Genomic DNA, 16,594 nt, shown 5'->3' with positions numbered 1-16,594 from the left:
GGAGGTAAAATTGCATGCATTTGCTTAATTTTGTCTTCTTTATTCTGCATAACCCTTTGTGGAATCTGTTTAACCGTCTACATTGCTCTAAGATATAATTGTTGTTGGAAATGCTTTGTAGCTTTAACCCTTTGTGGAATCTGTTTAATCTTCTACATTATCCTGAAGGTACACATATTGGCTGTACACTTGGTTTGACTTTCCTTTTTTCATCTTCCTCAAGTGCCACAATGGTAAATTACTCGCTTTTGTGCATTGAATATTATAGGTAAAATATATTTAATATCTTATATTATACTAAAATGTTTGCTAATACTTTTAAAATTTTGGCATATATCATGCTATGCATCATGGCTTCCAACCTGGGCTAAGAAATCGATTGCCTGTGGTTTATTTATTTATGGTTTTGCAGGCTCTAAATAAATCCATTCAATAAAGGGAAAAGAGCCTAAGTACTAAAATGGTAAATTATTTCACTTTTATTTGTATTCGATAATTCCGCTTTGCTTTGCATCTTAAATATTATGGGTAAAATGTATTTAATAATCTTATTGATCCATTTTAAATAAAAATAAAAGATAATTATCTTCCATTATATTAAAATAATAGTAATGTTTGCTAATACTTTGTTAACATATAATGAAATATATTTTTCTTATATTCGATATAGATAATTTACACTTGAAATGTATAGTTAATGATTGTTTAACGAATTAGAATATTCTTATAAATAATAATAAAATACTTAAAGTTCTATCAAATTTGTCAATATATTAAATTTATACTATTCTTTTAATCAAAATCATTACAACGGTTATGCAATTCGCGGGTAAAAACTAGTTTAGGATAAAGTCTAACTATTTATAGTCTATTAAATTAATTATTAATATAAGCATAAAAAATTAAGATTTTAGCTAAAACAATTTTAGTCCTGCTATTTTTATTTTTAAATAATTAACTAATTATTTCATAAATGATATTAATCATAGATAAAATCTTTTATGGCTTGATAATCTTCCATTCTATTTCAATGAGTTTATATTGAATATAAGAAGAATGGGCAAGTAAATTTTATTAATTTCATTGTATGTAATATATTAATTAACACTTCAAGTTTTTACATTATTCTTTTAAAATCATTATTAGAATTATTTGGTCACTTTTCATATGTGAAGGTACCAAGGTATCTTTCACTAGAATTAGATAATGATACCAATGTGCCTCTCTAATGAGTCTAGTCAAAGTACTAAACTACCTCTTCCTTAGGTTAGTAGATTTTTAGTATTAGAAAACTAAGTTATTAAGTATAAGATATTAAAAATGCAATTTTAAGTGCTACTTTTTAAAATTAGAATTATTTTCTAAAAGAAAATTAATGTTTTAATTAATATGGTTTTTAATAATATAATTAAAATACTATTTTTTAGGATTAGTGTTAGGGGTAATTATTATAAATTCTCTATGTTTTCTATATCATATTGTTTACCACTTAATATATAGAATTATATTTTTCATCATTCTATTTTTTTTATTTTATACTAAACTAATTATTAATTAGGTTTAAGTTTACATTATTTGCCCTTATTTTTATTGTAATATTTCAATTGTTATTTAAAACTCCTCTTAGAATTAATTAGAACTATTATTTGTGCTATTTATTTTAACTTTTTAAAGCCAGTATTATAATTAATTCCCCTTAAACGCCCCCTCATCCTTAATCCCTTTCTAGTTATGCTTTATTTTTCTTTTCCTCCTTTTCTTTACATGGTTTAATTTCCTGTATTAGGTTTTCAACTCACATGTTTAAACAACTAAAATTAATTTAGCATTTTGTATACGATAGGCTCCAATGCTCAACTTGAAGTAAGTTAAGCTTATTAGTGTAATCTTCCCATCCCTTATACTTATGTTCAGCCAGTGCTAAATAAAATGATTTTTAGATTTATGAAATAAGGTCAGTTTCACATGTTAAGAAAAACTTAAGGTATTAAAGTAATGAGTCTAATCGAGGTACTAATGTATCTTCTACTAGGATTAGATGAGGTATCAAAGTACCTCTTCTTTAATATTTCTTTACTATTTTAATAACAAGTTCATTTGTGTTCAGTTTTTTTGCTAACTTTATTTCTTCATAGTTGCAGGTTTTAATAACAATGATTTAGGAATCCTAAGTGATTCATTTAAAACTCCTCTTAGAATTAATTAGAACTATTATTTGTGTTATTTGATTTAAGACTTTTTAAAGCCAAGGTTGTAATTAATTCCTTTTAGGCGCCCCCTCATCCTTAATCTCTTTCTAGTTATGCTATATTCCTTTTTTTCCTTCTTTTCTTTACATGGCTTAATTTCCCGCATTTGGTTTTCACCTCACATGTTTATAATTCTGTTCTAGAAAACACATAATTAAGACATACTTTAAACATTAACCAAACAAGAAAGAACATACTTTAAACAGAAAAGTTAACATTAATAATAATGCTCACAAAAACATGCCATATAGTAATGAAATACAGCTATCACACACAAAAATGATATGGTCTTGTACAAGAGGGAAAGCAGGAAAAAAAATGGGATCGTTTTGGCTAAAAATTTATATATTTCTAAGGAGAAATGATATCTTCATATATATAATAATTTTGAAAGCACTAAAAGAATAAAAATAAATTCACTTTGTAATAATGCTTTACATATTACTATTGGGAATAATTTTTCTTCTGGGGGACCTTCTCCAATTATGCCTTTTTGGAAGGGAAAAAGACTGCATAAAAAGAAAATATAGAGCATTTTGAGGAATATTAGGCTGGTGGTTGAATTAATTATCATGAAACAATAGTGGGAATGTAATCTTCCCATCCCTTATACTTATGTTCAGCTCAAATATTAAATAAAATGACTTTAGATTTACGAAATAAGGTCAGTTTTATATGTTAAGAAAAACTTAAGGTATTAAAATAATGAGTCTGGTCAAGGTGCTAATGTATCCTCTACTAGGATTAGATGAGGTATCAAAGTACTTCTTCTTTAATATTTCTTTGCTATTTTAATAACAAGTTCATTTGTGTTCAGTCTTTTTTTTCTTCATAATTGCAGGTTTTAATAACATAGATTTAAGAATCCTAAGTGATTCATTTAAAACTCCTCCTAGAATTAATTAGGTTTATTATTTGTGTTATTTGATTTAAAGCTTTTAAAAGCCAGGGTTGTGTAATTAATTCCTCTTAGGCGCCCCCTCATCCTTAATCTCTTTCTAGTTATGCTCTATTCCTTTTTTTCCTCATTTTCTTTACATGGTTTAATTTCCCGCATTAAGCTTTCACCTCACATGCTTAAACAACTAAAATCAATTTAGCATTTTGTATGTGGTAGGCTCCAATGCTCAATTTGAAGCAAGTTAAATTTATTATTGTAATCCTGCAATCCCTTATGCTTATGTTGAGCTCAAATACTAAATAAAATGATTTTTAGATTTATGAAATAAAATTAGACATTAATTTGGTTAGTATCACATGTTAAGAAAAATTCTTTAAGGTATTCTCATTAAATTTCATGTTTAAACAACTAAAATCAATTTAGCATTTATGTGATAGGACTAGATAAGGTATCAATATATCTTTCTAATGAGTCTAATCAAGGTACTAATGTATCTTTTGCTAGGATTAGATGAGGTATTAAAGTACATCTTCTTTAATATTTCTTTACTCTTTTTAATTACAAGTTTCTTTGTGTTTAATCTTTTTACCAACTTTATTTTCTTCATAGTTGTAGGTTTTGATAACACGGATTTAGGAATCCTAAGTTATTCATTTAAAACTCCTCTTAGAATTAATTAGGGTTATTATTTGTGTTACTTGATTAAAGGCTTTTAAAAGCCAGGCTTGTAATTGATTCCCCTTAAGTGCCCCCTCATCCTTAATCTCTTTCTTGTTTTTCTTTATTCTTCTTTTCCTCCTCTTTACATGGTATAATTTCCCGCATTAGATTTTCACCTCACATGTTTAAATAACTAAAATCAATTTAAAATTTTATATCTGATAGGCTCCAATGCTCAACTTGAAGTAAGTTAAGTTTATTAGAGTAATCCTCTCATCCCTTAGGTTTATGTTCAACTTAAATGCTAAATAAAATAATTTTTAGATTTATTAAATAAAATTAGACTGTAATTTGGTCAATTTCACATGTTAAGAAAAACTTAAGTTATTAAAGTATCTCCTTCGGAACTAGACAAGTTACCAATATATCTCTCTAATGAGTCTAGTCAAGGTTAGTATATCTTCTGCTAGGATTAGACGAGGTATCAAAGTACCTCTTCTTTAATATTTCACCTTAATATTTTATAGTAACTTTAATATTTTTCGGGTAATTACTATTCGCCCCTTATACTTTTCATATTATAGTAATTACTCTCTAATATCTAAAAATTATATTTTCCTCATCATTCTATTTTGTAATTGTATACTAAAAATTGGCTCCGTCTGAATTTTCGTTAAACAATGTTACATAAGTTTGGTTTTATACTATTTGCCCCGATCTTTGATGTAATATATAAATTACCTCTTGATCTTTAATGTAATACAAATTGCCTCTTGACCTTTGATGTAATATACAAATTGCCTATTAAAGTTATTTATTATACTAGAAATTTTTATTCTAATTTCTTTGTAAAATTCAAGAAGTTTGAGGATCAAATTATATTTTTATCAATTTAGTTTATTATTAATTGCATTGACTTTCAAAATGCAAGGGGACATTAGTGCAATATATAAAATATAGGGGGTAATTTATATATTGCACCAAAAATCAAGAGGCAAATAGTATAATACCAAACCTAGTTTACGATTGTCTTATCGGAATTTTGACGAGAGGGGTTTTTTATTATAAAATTACAAAACAAAAGGATAAAAAATATAAATTTTAGATATTAAGGGATAAATATGGAAAAACATAAGGAGTATATAGTAATTACCCTAAATTTTTAGTTAGTTTAATTTTTATTTGCTAATTTAATTTTTATTTTCCTAAGTGAGTTTTTGTAATTATTTCCTTAAGTCATAATGGTTTAATTTCACTTATTAGGCAGGTTTTGATATGTGACATGGATTTAGAGTGTATCCTAGTGAGTAGGGCATTTAGAAAACTCACATGTCTTACAATTATTTAAGATTATTATTCGTGTTATTAGTCTATTTTCTCTCTAATTTTTTGTGTAATGTATAAATTTCCCTTTATATTTAGTCATTGCACTAAAATCTCTTTGTCTCGAAAGTCAATACAATTTAACAATTAATTCTATAAAAAACATAGTTTGTTCTCATACTTCTTAGCAGAATTATAATTCTAGTATGAAAAAATTAATAATAAGAATAATATTTATTTAATTTTAGTAATTTAGAGTTAAATTATATATATTTTTAATATTTTCATAAATATAAGTACTTTTAAAATGTTTAAAAATTTACTAGAATTGAATTATTTTTAAAATTATGGTAATCAAAGAACACTAGTTAACTATTTTCACATATATTAAAATTGATTTTTGCAGAAATTAGAAAATGAAGTTCATATTTTAAGGAAAGGGTTAGTATAAAATCAAATTCTAACGTTTAATTAATAAGGAAGTATGATCAAAATAGATTGATGAAAATATATTTTTAAATGTTAAGAGTTAAATAGTTAAATAAATGTGTAAAATCTTATTTATAATAATAATAATAATAATAATAATAATAAATTAAATATTTGTAAAGATTTTATTGGTTTAAATTTTATTAATATAATAAAATAAGATTATTGAAAAATATTTATTAATTTATTTTGGTATTATATAAATTTACTTTAGCTAATATTATTATCTTTTAATATTACAACCATTGTGTGTTGAAACTACTTTTACATTGAAAATTAAAATAAAATTATGTTTTCGATTGAACAAAATAATAGGTTTTTGAATTATTTGATTTCTTAAATCTTTTATCAAATTCAAAATTAACTTTATTTTCTGATTTTTAATTCGTGCTTATGTATTTAAGATTTAGGAACAAGTGAGTATTTAAAACTTCTTAGAATTAATTAGGATTATTAGAGTTAGAGTTAGTATTCCTTCCCCTTTCTTTGCATGGTTTAGTTATTATATATGTTTAAAGCACAAAATCAATTTTGATTTTGCATATTTTTCGACTATCAATCGTTGTAATCTTCAATGTTTACCCTTAGAACATTGTAAAAATTATATTTATTATTTTCTATTTTGTGTATATTTTTTATACTATTTTAAATGTTCTTTAGAATTAGAATTATTAATAAAAGTTAATTTTTGTTGAATTTTCAACAATTATGAAATAATTTTCTAGATTCAGTATTTTGATGTTTATTTAGCATTTTTATTTTCGCTCTACCAGAATTTTTGTTCTTTAGGTTTGCATTTTTATGTATGTAAATTGCCCTTTATATTTAATTTTTGTATTAAAATCTTTTTGTCCCAAAAGTCAATGCACTCAAAGAATTAATTTCATAAGAAAATATAATTTGATCCTCAAACTTCTTATCAAAGTTATAATTGTAGTGTAATAATATTAATAATAAAAATAATATTTATGTTATTTTAATAATTTTAAGTTAATTATATAAATTTTTAATATTTTCACAAATATGTAGTTCAAATTATTTATATTCTACTGGAATTTAATTTTCTTGAAATTATATTAATTAAAGAACACTACTTAACTATTTTTATATATATTAAAATTGATTGTTGCGAAATCGAGCTGTGTTCTAGTATAATTAATAAACTATAAAGGGTAATTTGTATATTACACCAAAATCAGAGGGCAAATCTTTGTAAAATCAAATTTAGTTAGCGATGTTTAATTGAAATTGTAAGGGAGGCAAGTTTTATTATAAAAACTAAAATAGAATAATAAAAAATATAATTTTAAAATGTTAATGGTTAAATAATGTAATATAGATAAATATATATAGTAAATATCTCTTATTTTTAATATTTTTAATAATAATAATAATAATAAATATTTTTAAAGATTTTACTGGTTATAATGGTTTTAAAATTATTTCATTAATGTAATAATATAACATTATTAAAAAATATTTATTAATTGATTTTTTAGTATTATAAAAATTAATACTATAAATATATTTAATATTATTATCTTTAAATACTACAACTATTTTCTAATTAGAAACCACAATATTTTATATTTACTTTAATTTTTTTCAGTTACTTTAATATTTCTTTGCTATTTTAATTACAATTCTTTTATATTTTGTCTTTTTGCTAATTTTATTTTTTCACAGTTGCAGGTTTTGATAACATAGATTTAGGAATCCTAAGTGAGTCATTTAAAACTCCTCTTACAATTATTTAAGATTATTATTCGTGTTATTTATTTTAAGGCTTTTAAAAGCTAGGATTGTAATTAATTTCCCTTAAGCATTCCCTATCATCCTTAATAGCTTTTTATCTTTGCTCTATTCTCCTTTTCCCCCTTTCTTTGCATGGTTTAATTTCACTTATTAGGTTTTCATCTCACATGTTTAAAGGATAAAATCAATTTAGCATTCTGTATGTGATCGCTCGAATGTTCAACTTGAATTTAAGTCAAGGTTACGAGTGTAGTCTTTTCATGACTTATGCTTATGTTCACCTCAAATGCTAAAATAAAATTAGGGCATTTAGATTTTTAGAAAATAAAATTAGACTTTGATTTGGTCAATCTCACATGTCAAGAAAAATTTAAGGTATTAAAATATCTACCCTAGGACTAAATTTAAGGTATTCTATACTAAAATTTTTTTAGCTGGTTAAAATTTTTGTTGAACAATTATGAACTAGGTTTAAGCTTATACTATTTTCTCTCTAAATTTTTGTGTAATGTATAAATTTCCCTTTATATTTAGTCATTGCACTAAAATCTCTTTGTCTCGAAAGTCAATACAATTTAAGAATTAATTCTATAAAAAAACATAGTTTGATCTCATACTTCTTAGCAGAATTATAATTCTAGTATGAAAAAATTAATAATAAGAGTAATATTTATTTTATTTTAGTAATTTAGAGTTAAATTATATATATTTTTAATATTTTCATAAATATAAGCACTTTTAAAATATTTAAAAGATTTACTAGAATTGAATTATTTTTAAAATTATGGTAATCAAAGAACACTAGTTAACTATTTTTACATATACTAAAATTGATTTTTGCAGAAATTAGAAAATGAAGTTCATATTTTAGGGTTAGAAAACTAACTTAATAAGTAATCAGAATGTTAAAAATCTAACTTTAGATGCTACTTTTAGAATTATAATTATTTTCTTAATAGAAAGTTAATATGATTTTTAATGATGTATTAAGATACTATTTTCTAGAATTAGAGTTAGTACTAGTTATTATATATTCTCTATATTTTTCTATATCATAATGTTTACCTCTTAACATTTAAAAATTATATTTATTATTTTCTATTTTGTGATTTTATACTAAAATTCTTTTTATATTTAGAATTTTTGTTGAATAATTATTAACTAGATTCGAGTTTATACTATTTGCCTCCAGAATCTTTGTGCAATGTATAAATTGCCCTTTATATTTAATTTTTGTATTAAAATCTTTTTGTCCCAAAAGTCAATGCACTCAAAGAATTAATTTCATAAGAAAATATAATTTGATCCTCAAACTTCTTATCAAAGTTATAATTGTAGTGTAATAATATTAATAATAAAAATAATATTTATGTTATTTTAATAATTTTAAGTTAATTATATAAATTTTTAATATTTTCACAAATATGTAGTTCAAATTATTTATATTCTACTGGAATTTAATTTTCTTGAAATTATATTAATTAAAGAACACTACTTAACTATTTTTATATATATTAAAATTGATTGTTGCAGAAATCAGAAAACTGTGTTCTAGTATAATTAATAAACTATAAAGGGTAATTTGTATATTACACCAAAAATCAGAGGGCAAATGCTGTAAAATCAAATTTAGTTAGCGATGTTTAATTGAAATTGTAAGGGAGGCAAGTTTTATTATAAAAACTAAAATAGAATAATAAAAAATATAATTTTAAAATATTAATGGTTAAATAATGTAATATAGATAAATATATATAGTAAGTATCTCTTATTTATAATATTTTTAATAATAATAATAATAATAATAAATATTTTTAAAGATTTTACTGGTTTTAATGGTTTTAAAATTATTTCATTAATGTAATAACATAACATTATTAAAAATATTTATTAATTGATTTTTAGTATTATAAAAATTAATACTATAAATATATTTAATATTATTATCTTTAAATTCTACAACTATTTTTTAATTAGAAACCACAATATTTTATATTTACTTTGATTTTTTTCAGTTATTTTAATATTTCTTTGCTATTTTAATTACAATTCTTTTATATTTAGTCTTTTTGCTAATTTTATTTCTTCACAGTTGCAGGTTTTGATAACATAGATTTAGGAATCCTAAGTGAGTCATTTAAAAGTCCTCTTCGAATTAATTATGATTATTATTTGTGCTATTTGTTTTAAGGAGTAATTTCCCTTAAGTATCCCCTCATCCTTAATCCCTTTCTAGTTTTGCTCTATTCTCCTCTCTTCCCTTTCTTTGCATGGTTTAATTTCACGCATTAGATTTTCACCTCACATGTTTAAAGGACAAAATCAATTTAGTATTTTACATGTGATCAGCTCCAATGCTTAACTTCGAGTACGTCAAGCTTATCAATGTAATCTTCATGTGCCTTATACTTATGTTCACCTCAAATGCTAAATAAAATGAGGGCATTTAGATTTAGAAAATAAAATTAGACTTTGATTTGGTCAGTTTCACGTGTTAATAAAAACTTAAGGTATTAACTCTAGGACTAGATAAGGTACCATTATATCTCTTTAATGAGTCTAGTCAAGGTACTAATGTATCTTTTGCTAAGATTAAGGGAGGTATCAAAGTACCTTTTCCGTAAATTAGTATATTTTAGGATTAGAAAACTAACTTATTAACTAATGAGAATGTTAAAAATCTAATTTTAAATGCTACTTTCTAGAATTACAATATTTCTTAATAGAAAGTTAATTTTTTAGTTAGTATGATTTTTAACAATGTAATTAAGATACTATTTTCTAGAATTAGAGTTAGTACTAGTTATTATATATTCTCTATATTTGTTTATATCATGATGTTTACCTCTTAATATTTACAAATTATATTTTTTCATTTTCTATTTTATAATATTATACTAAAATTTGTTACTGTTTAGAATTTTTGTTGAACAATTATTAACTAGGTTTGAGTTTATATTATTTGCCTCCCGAGTTTTTGTGTAATGCACAAGCCTTTTATATTTAATTATTGCACTATAATCTTTTTCTTTTTCGAAAGTCATTGCAATTAAAGAATTAATTTCGTAAAAAAATATAATTTGATCCTCAAACTTCTTATCAAAGTTATAATTCTAGTATAACAAAATTAATAATAAAAATAATATTTATTTTATTTTAATAATTTAAAAGTTAAATTATATAAATTTTTAATATTTTCACAAAAACGTTGTTTAAATTATTTAAATTTTACTGAAATTTAATAATTCTTGAAATTATAGTAATTAATGAATAATACTTAACTATTTTTACATATATTAAAATTGACTTTTGCAAAAATTAGAAAATAGGGTTCTAGTATAATTAATAAATTATAAGAGGCATTATACCAAAAGTCAAAAGAAAAATAATATAATATTAAATTTATATAGCGATGTTTAACTGAAATTCTAAGGGAGTGGGATTTTATTATAAAATATAAAATAGGATAATGAAAAATATAATTTTTAAATGTTAATGGTTAAATAGTATAATATGGAAAAAACCCAGAAATATATTGTTAACGCCTCTTATTTATAATATTTTTAATAATAATAAATAATTAAAGATTTTATTGGTTTTAAAATTTTTTCACTAATGGAACATAACATTATTGAAAAATATTTATTAATTGATTTTTAGTATTATATAAATTAATACTACAAATATATTTAATATTATTAACTTTGCTACTACAATTATTATCTAATTAGAAATCATAATATTTTAGATTTACTTTAATTTTTTTAGTTACTTTGATATTTCTTTGCTATTTTAGTTACAAGTTTATTTGTGTTTAGTCTTTTTACTAACTCTATTTCTTCATAGTTGCATGTTTTAATAACATGGATTTAGGAATCCTAAGTGAGTGATCTAAAACTTCTCTTAGAATTAATTAGGATTATTATTTGTATTATTTTTTCTAAAGCTTTTAAAAGCTAGGATTGAAATTAATTTCTTTTAAACGCCCCCCTCATCCTTAATCCGTTTCTAATTTTGCTATATTCTCCTCTCTTCCCTTTCTTGCATGGTTTAATTTCACGTATTAGATTTTCACCTCATATGTTTAAAGGACAAAATCAATTTAGCATTTTGCACTTGATCAGCTCCAATGCTCAACTTCGAGTAAGTCAAGCTTACTTGTTTATGTTTACCTCAAATACTAAAATAAAATGAGGGGCATTTAGATTTAGGAAATAAAATTATTTTTTGATTTGGTCAGTTTCACATGTTAAGAAAAACTTAAGGTATTATAGTATCTTCCCTAAAACCAAATAAAGTACCAATAAATCTCTCTAATGAGTCTGGTTAAGGTACTAATATATCTTCTGCTAGAATTAGTGGAGGTATCAAAATACCTCTTCCATAGATGTGGTATATTTTAGGATTAGAAAACTAACTTATTAAGTAATAAAAATGTTAAAAATCTAATTTTAATTGCTACTTTCTAGAATTAGAATTATTTTCTTAAGAGACAGTTAATTTTTTAGTTAACATGATTTTTAACAATGTAATTAAGATCCTATTTTCTAGAATTAGAGTTAGTACTACTTATTATATATTCTCTATGTTTGTCTATATCATGATGTTTACCTTTTAACATTTACAAATTATATTTTTTCATTTTCTATTTTATAATATTATACTAAAAATTTTTGTTGCTTGGAATTTTTGTTGAACAATTATTAACTAGGTTTGAGTTTATACTATTTGCCTCCAGAATTTTTGTAATGTTCAAATTGCCCTTTATATTTAATTATTGCACTAAAATCTTTCTGTCTTGAAATTCATTGCAATAAAAGAATTAATTATATAAAAAAATATAATTTGATCCTCAAATTTTTTTATCAAAATTATAATTCTAGTGTAACAAAATTAATAATAAGAATAAAATTTATTTTGTTTTAATAATTTAAAATTAAATTATATAAATTCTTGATATTTTCACAAATGTAGTTTAAATTATTTAAATTTTATTAGAATTTAATTATTCTTGAAATTATAGTAATTAAAGAACTCTATTTAACTATTTTTACATATATTAAAATTGATTTTTGCAGAAATTAGAAAATTGGGTTCTAGTAATTAATAAAGTAAAAGAGGCAATTTGTATATTACAAAAAAAAAATAAAAGACAAATAGTGTAAAATCAAATTTAATTAGCGATGTTTAATTGTTCTCTAAGGGAAGAGGATTTATTATAAAAGCAAAATCGAATGATGAAAAATATTATTTTTAAATGTTAATGGTTAAATAGTGCAGTATAGAAAAACACATAAATATATAGTTAATGCCTCTTATTTATAATATTTTTAATAAGAATAATAATTAAAAAATTTATTGGTTTTAAAAATTTTCACTAATGTAATAATATAATATTATTGAAAAATATTTATTAATTGATTTTTAGTATTATATAAATTAATAGTATAAATATATTTAATATTATTAACTTTTAATACTACAATCATTATCTAATTAGAAACCATAATATTTTATATTTACTATCAATGCAGCCATTCTCGTCTATCTGAGAACGTTTCCCAAGGCACCAAAAATAGGAAGGACATATTCACTCATGTATGGCTCATAAATTATACAGTATTCTTAAAATAAAATCTTAACTTACAGTATTGTTGAGAAAAAAGTTTTCTTAGGAGTAAAAATGATATTTTTAGCTTTTTTAGGACATATGTGAAAAAATTCCTCTTTCAAATCAATTCAGCCCAAATTAGAGTTGAACATTGAGCATGTTATTCACACTCGAAACTAAATTAAATTAATTTATGTTAATTTAGTTATTCTTATTAATAATAAAAAAAAGAGAGAAAAATTGCTTATCTACTAACAAACTTAACAGCTTATATATTGCTTTTTATTTTTGATTAACAGCAAAAAAAAAGGTACTTGGAGCTTTAAGATTAAGTTGAAACACCCAACAAGTTTACTATATGCAAAATATTTTTCACATTCAAATTAAACGGAAAAAAGAAAAAGAAAAAGAAAAACATTGTGGCAATTGTTATGAAATGCTTTAAATTTTATCTTTTATCTTATTTTAATCTAATTTCTCAAAAAAATTAATTTCTACCAAAAAATCAATATAATTAAAAAAATAACTGGCTAGGTTTTTAAATAAACAGACATAGAGTAATATAAAAGAAGAAAAGAAGAAACCCAATCAATGATTTTAAGCCTCTCTCTCACTGTCGAGCTTTAATTAAAGTCAACATTCAAAATCTAAACATAAATAAGAAATCAGATATGAAAAAAAAGATAATCTCTTAACCAATGATTTGTTTTCATGAATGAATTTAAAAGAAAAAGAAGAAAAAGAAGAATTTATAAATGACGTCTGGATGTAGTAATTTAATAAAATAAAAATGAGATAAAATATTTTAAATTTTATTTAAAAAATAAAATAAAGTTGGGGTTAAGAAGAACTTAAGAATTGAAAATATGGAAATGTAAGAATTTTCACTTAAATATTCAATTCATCTTTTTTGTAATGCGTGTGGGTCACAAATAATTGGTCAAGAGTTAATTTGGTATGAAATATTTAAGTTATGGGTTTATTTTTCAAAATATTTATTTTTGACTTTTTTTTGTTCCCGCAGCACAAGTTGAGGGCCAAAATGGCCTTGTCCAAATAAAATGCCGTTGACATATTATTCTTAGATTTGTAATATGAAATCAAAAATTTTAGCTTTTAATCTTTTTTAAAAGTCATTAACTCATATATTATGTGGAATATTTCTATTATTTTTATATTTATTTAAAATAAATGATAATTTTTATTAAAATAAATTATATATATTCAATTTAAATTGAATGTAAATCTCTTCAAATTATAATAATATTTTTCATTTAAAAATAATAACTATATTTTTATTTAAAAATATTTTATATATCGTATAAAATCATACATGAGATAATATAACAAAATATTAATATATTAAAGTAAATATAATACTTTAGCAATCATTCTTCATAGGATTTTTATTATTTTGAATTTTTAAATATTATTAGTTGATATATTGAGTTTGTTATACATATATATATATATATATATATATATATATATATATATATATATATATATATATATATATATTAGTTATATAAGACATAATATTATATTTTATAATTAAAAATTATTATCTAATTAGTAAGTAATTTATTAATTAATACATTAACTATATTTAATAAGTAATAAAAATAAAACTTGTATAATGTATATGTGTAAATATTAAAATTACTATGTTTATGTAATAACATATTATATACACGTGTAAATTTGTTACAAAAAGAAATAATATATATATGCCAAAATTTCCCTAGAATCCCGAGGTTCTATCCTATACTCACTCCCTTTCCTACTCCTCTACCTACCCTCACCCAAAATCCACCAAAGTAAGCCTTAGCCATGGAATCTAAGAGTTTGTGAGGTAGAGAGAGACCTTCCTTAGGTTCTCCTTCTTCACTTCTCTTTCCCATCAAGCCTCTTCAAGGAAGCTAGCTTGCTCTGGCGGATCAAGACGACTGACGAAAGGGGGAGAAAGGACAGATCACCTGCCGATTCACTAAGTTTTCAAAGTCCAAAAAGCGCAGACTAGCCACGGAGCTTGGATACGGTTTCCCGATCGGAGATCCATGGATCACAGACGGTATCTCCCCATGGCCTTTCGCCTTTGAAAGCGTCCTTCCTTCTCAATGCCCGGGCTATATATATATATATATATAAGTTGAGATATTATTTTTTAGTTAATCATATTTTATTTACAAATAAATTATTTGTCGAAAATATTAGTTGAATTTGTATCTACCCGCTTCTTTTTTTCCTAATTTTTTTTAAAAGAATGCAACGAATACTATTCCCACAATAGGAAAGAGCTTTTCAAATTTCTAAACCAAATAGGAACATAAGTGAGGGTATAACTTAATCTCAGCCTTCCATTCCAATCATCTCTCTAAATTTCCTTGTCCAGTTGAAGGTCGCAGGCGCTTGACGTTTGGAAGACCATAATCTTCTCATTGGAATCTGAAAGGGACTGTGAAGGGGTTCGCTTGGCTTCTTTATTTATAATTTCTGATTCTGTGTTGTTCCAAGTTAGTGCCATGGTATGTTGTTTGATTTTTCTGGAATTGATTTGTGAGGAATATAAGAATCTGAATTTTGATCTTTAATAACTAAACATCATGGTGTGGAGTCTGAAGAGCGATTAAGCGACTCCTTTTGTCTTATTGGTTTTCCAAAGATTTTGTCATTTCATATCATAATTCCAATGCAAATAGACTCTCTTTGAGATTCCAAGGTTAAATGCTTTGATGTGAGGGATGTATTTGGGGTTTGAGCAGAAATTCTTTCCCTTATGGGTATAACAATAAGATTTTAGTGATCATCATTCTGTAGGGAGTTTCAATCCTGCCAATCATTTCTTTGGCATTTTGAACACAAAGATTAGATCAGAAAACAAAATAATTGAATCTCAGTGTTTGCACCTTTCTCTGTTTTCCTTGTTATTTTGAAAATCCATTAATTGGCGTTTTGAACACAAAGATTAGATCAGAAAACAAAATAATTGAATCTCAGTGTTTGCACCTTTCTCTGTTTTCCTTGTTATTTTGAAAATCCATTAAGTGGGTTGATTGTCAAGTATCTGGTTGGAGTTTTTTCTTTTTAGCTAATTTTTTTTTTTAAATATATTTGTTAAGTAGATAGATTAAAGTTGGCCAGCCATCTTGATCAGTAGTTTGGTCTGTGTTTGCCAATTAGGTCTGATTGACAATCAAAAATTTCTTCTTACCCAACTCGTTTTTTTATGGACAGACATTTATGGGAAGGAACCTTGATAACATAGGTCTGGTTTGGTCATGTACATGTGGTTCGACATTTATAGAAATGAATGTCAGGCTTTGCACGTTTAACTGATATTTCAAACCATTGTTTTTCTAGGGACGTATGGTTAGATATTCAGGAAGAACTCTCATTGGTGCCTAACTTTTTACTTCTAATTTCAGCTTAAAACAAAAAGTTTAAATTTCAGTAAGTTTTTTGGTTGCTATGCTGTTTCTTTCGATCAATTTGTTAGGAGAATGGTGAGGTGATGCTAGCTTTATTAGTTTCGTTTGTGGTTTTGATATTTTTGACTCAGTAATTATATGTTTTGTGATTTCTTCTTGCTTTTTTTGTAAACAA

General features: G+C 23.6%; 1 long non-coding RNA gene across 3 annotated transcripts in view; it reads left to right on the top strand.

Annotated features, from left to right (window-relative positions):
• The first annotated feature begins 14,740 nt into the window (after nt 1–14,740).
• LOC8271308 overlaps nt 14,741–16,594 on the top strand; it is a 53,486-nt gene continuing 51,632 nt past the window's right edge. Inside the window, exon 1 of one of the 3 annotated variants that reach the window (XR_007216992.1) lies at nt 14,741–16,441. This is a non-coding gene — a long non-coding RNA (uncharacterized LOC8271308). The remainder of the gene's footprint in view (nt 16,442–16,594) is intronic. The other 2 variants (XR_007216990.1, XR_007217000.1) reach the window with 2 other exon arrangements.

Source organism: Ricinus communis, chromosome 1 (genome assembly GCF_019578655.1).
Source record: "Ricinus communis isolate WT05 ecotype wild-type chromosome 1, ASM1957865v1, whole genome shotgun sequence".
In the NCBI taxonomy this organism is placed as follows: Eukaryota; Viridiplantae; Streptophyta; class Magnoliopsida; order Malpighiales; family Euphorbiaceae; genus Ricinus; species Ricinus communis.
The sequence above is the reverse complement of the archived record's forward strand: the minus strand, read 5'-3'. Positions and strand labels throughout refer to the sequence as shown.